Below are 4,388 nucleotides of genomic sequence, written 5' to 3' on the forward strand. Positions count from 1 at the left end.
AGTCTGGGTTCACAGTCTCTACATACTACAGTACAGAAGCTTGCATGGTCAATTCATTGCGTTTAGTAAGAAAACATCTATAAAGGGGGATTTGATCCCATGGAGAAGTGTGAGATTTGCATATAGCCTCACTCCTTTGAGTTACCAGCCGTGAATTCAAGCCCTTGAGTGGCATGCTACAGAAGCGTGTACATTTTTCTACCTGTGCTGCCTGGCTCTCCTTTGCTACAAACTATCCTATACAATCCTGGAGCCTGGCCGCAACTGAAATGGCACCTGGCTTTCTTAGGTCACGTCAAACTGAGGCTTTAGGTAAATTCCCAAACTATGGGAAGTCTGTGCTGGAACGCTATCATCTGCTGCAAGCCAGTTAAGGAGTAACATGGGCATGGCTTTATTTGCCCTTTGTACTCTTGAGGCAATTCCACCCATTTATTGTGCTATTTCAGAACCTTCGAATAATTAGCAGTAAAATAAATATTATCCAATTGCTTTCCTTAAACTTTAGTTTCTGATTAAAATGCACACAAGATTTCTGGTATTTTTTACCTTGTAAAGTGCACAGGCATCCTCCTGTCAGCCCCCTACCCCCAACTGGCCTTACAGTGTCGGTGTAACAGATAGATAAGAAATAATATAAAACAAAGTCCTTGTCCTTGTTGATCCATGAAATGAATTAATCTGTATGGTCAGATGATGCCAATGCCTACTGCTACATATTTGTTTCACCACTGAGGGTGTAGTTCTACAATTACAAAATGATCACGGGAGTTGCCAAGGGACAGTCTAGCAGTCTTTCAAAGGCAGATGGTAGAAGAGTCATTCGCAAAGCACTTCTGCCTGTGTGTTTCCAGGTCCCGCGTAAAAGGCTAATCCCTGAGTGTCCAAGATACAAAGTTCAAATTGAAAAAAACTCTTCCAAGCAGTATGACATGTCACGCTTCTCATACTGTCATTTTCCTTGTGATGTGCTTGTTTAATCTTAGTCTCCATGGCTGGCAAACAACTGCAGCAGATCAGGAGAGTCGTGACCAGATATGACTGAATACTAGCGACTGCTCAGCAGAGGGGGTTGCATTGCTGTCTGTCTTTGGTGGGCAGTCATTGGAAGGCATGCTCGTTTACTTATGCTGCCAAAGAACCAAGGATTGCACAAATTTTTACTAATGCGGTGATAAAAACAAATTAAAAGTTCCTGGGTTTAGTATCCCAACGATGCCTCTGGGAGCTTTAATTGGGCAGTAAAATCCTGTTTGATGACACATGCATTATCTGGGGTTGTTAGAGACTCTGCAGGTTGGCTGTTCCCTCAGACCACGTCCTCTTTGCTAGCGCCAGTGCTGCTGTAAGATGGTAGGGTAGTAAGGAGATGCAGTAGTACTGCTTAGACAAAATCTTACTGTCCTTAACCAGATCTTGCTCTGGATAATATTTTGCCCAATTGTAAGTAATGATTAAGCTTCCTAAAGACTCAGAAACTGATCCAGCCTTCACTGAAAGCAGGGGGAGTCTTTCACACTTGGATTGGATGCTAAGGTATCCTTTGAGGAACACCGTTGAAGACAGTGAGGTTACCACAGCGAGAGGGAAGACGCTGGCTCCCGTCAGTTAAGAGCTAAAAAAGAAATTAGGGAAAACAGAATATAGCGTTCCTCATGGATTTCAGTTTAAATACTCTTTATGAAGCTGGAGCAGCAGCAGTGTGGTTTTGTTTCATAAATGACATCTTTCACTTACGGTTTCACTTGCCTTTCATGAAAGTCCCTTCTGCTCCTGCCAGGGTGCTATAGAGAAGATTTAGTGTAAATGAGAATAACGAAAGACCCTGGTCTTTGGCTTGTGGATTAGATAAACCGATTCACAATGCACGTTAATTAAAAATAACTGCGTGCAAGTGAGGCCAGCATCACTAAAGCCAGTAAGGCCTCTGAAAGCACAGGGTGACCTGCTTGGGGGCTGGAAGGTATCCATGCCACACCAGGGAGAGGATGCTACAGTCCAGAACACCCCTAGGTCCTACTGAAGGATGGGAGAATAAGGACTCATGACTTCTTTATTGCTTTGCTTTGTTTTTCAACTGGAACTTTTCTCAGGCCAGTTGTAAAAGTAGCGAGTGAAATACTGGCCCTGCTAAAACCAGAGTTTTGCCCTTGAGTCCAGCTGTGCCAAGGTTTCACCCACAGATTAAAACCGTATTGGGCCCTGTCTGTTCAAAGGTTCAAAAGTGGTTCCTGGCTCCACATCCAGATCATTTCCTAGAAAGCTGTATATTGATGTGATAAAGCGTCAGGGTCTGGAGCCAGAGCATATGTTATTTTATATACTGAGATGCCTGTATAGACCACTGTTGACATTGCTGGTCAGTAACACATTATCATTTGCTATTTGTTTTTCTTGCTGATAGCAAACATTACAAGAAAAAAAAGCATAAGCTTACGCCTTTTATTGCTAACCGGTTCCAGGCCTGCTTTATCCGTCTGCTTTTGGCACCTCGTTTCCACCAGCTCACATCTGCACTCGGCTAGCCGTGGAAGTGCCATGTGTCACCCACCCCCCCACGGTGAACAGGCTTTGCCCTGTGTATGGGGCAGCGTGGGCAGCTGTCGCACTCGCTGGAAGCAGAGGGAGGTTTGCTGTTGGCTTCAGTGCCAGTAAGGTTGGGCCATGGGCACAAATCTGCAAGTTCAACATGCTGTGTTTGATACTTTCCTGTCCAAGTCCTCTGGCATGGTCCTCTGCTGTAGCATTTGTAAACCCTTGAGGAGCAGGTACCTCCTCCTGCTGTGGCGACCCGACTGCCCCGAGATGGTGGCCAGCATCACGGCCAGGGCAAAGAGCAGGAGAAGTGGCGACATGAGCTGCACTTCTTGCTGGGACCCTGTGCTCCCCTGGGGTGCTATCCTGTCCAGGAACATCACCCTGGGTTGCCCACACTCATCGCCCATCCCTATCACGTCACCTGGGGTGGCATCTCATGTATAGGCATTTGAGGACAGAGGGAAGCCTGGAAGAAAGCACCTTATGCACTGTGGTTGTCTGTGTGTTCGCGCCGGTCTTCAACAAAATCAGAATAGCCAGGCCTGTTGGAGTATATGGTCACTAGAAGTTCACTGAAAGTTTGTTGTCTCAGTATTGAGGCGGGCATTTCAGTCAGCTCTATCATGTGCAAATTAGATATGAGTCTCCAGTTCCTGATGCATCGCCCATATGCCCTCATTAAGGGTAACCTCCATGTATTCAATAACCCCCTCCCTGCAGGTGTAAACAGGGCAACCTGTAGCTGTCTAACACATTAGCGAACATGCCTCCTGGTGCTCTGTGCCTTGGACACACACACGTACATACCCTCCTGCATACACCCGTACAGCAGGTCTTTTGTATACAGAAGGTGCCTTTTTGTGGTCTTTCCCAGAGTACCAGAGTAATTTTCACAGTGTACATGAATAACTTATTTTCTAAAACAGACTAGCATGATACGGAAAGGGAATTTTTCAAGGTTATCTCACTTTGAAGAATTAAAGACAATTGTGCTGCTCTGATTTAATAACAGGAAAGTATTTGCATTTAATTAAAAAATATGTGCTCTTAAATTCTGATTCGGGCATGATCTTTTCAAAATTAGGCAGAAAACGTGGAACTGCAAGCCCTAAAGGTAAAAAGACTACAAAGGCACTTCCGTGCTTTGTGTGTTTACACTGCTTGCTGTACACATCATGTTTGCAAATACATCATTGTATGCACCTTTTGGTCTTGTATGTCTATTGTTTTCACCTCAGAATATATTAGTTGACATGTATTCTAGCCCACAGCAAGTTGGAAACCGCAGGACAGCTACGATTGCTGGTGCCACATTGCTCTGAGGTAAAAAGACCTGAGCAGCAAGGACTGTGACTGAATCTCTGAAGTTCTTACACGTATTGATGTAGCCAATGCTGTAATGTCAATTAGGTTATAAAATCCAACAGCAGGCTGAATCGACCACAATCCTTAAAAATCTTTCATATTTGTTTTCCAAATAGGTGGAGGAGAGAGTCAACAGCCATATTCGCTGGAGCAGTGAACCAAATTGCCTTGACTGGAACCATTACTCACTTGCACCTTTGATGGCAGCAGCCAGGTAGGAGAGGAAAGAAAGGATGGGTTTGAGTGAAGTGAGGGAGCGGGCCTGGGTGAATATTTGAGCATTCTCAGGAGGCTTCATGTGGATGTCACTCACATTTAAATACTGATTACGCGTCCTTCTGTTACAACGGAAGTCAGCTCTTGCTGAAATCAGAGGCATTTCTCTTTTGGGGCAGGTTATGTTTTTGTTCATTTGGAAGTGCTGTCTTTGCTTTGTCCAGATATTTGGTTTGCCGCTTTCCCTTCTCTCTGCAGTTCTTGCATCA

This window comes from Gavia stellata, chromosome 2, assembly GCF_030936135.1.
Source record: "Gavia stellata isolate bGavSte3 chromosome 2, bGavSte3.hap2, whole genome shotgun sequence".
Classification (NCBI taxonomy): domain Eukaryota; kingdom Metazoa; phylum Chordata; class Aves; order Gaviiformes; family Gaviidae; genus Gavia; species Gavia stellata.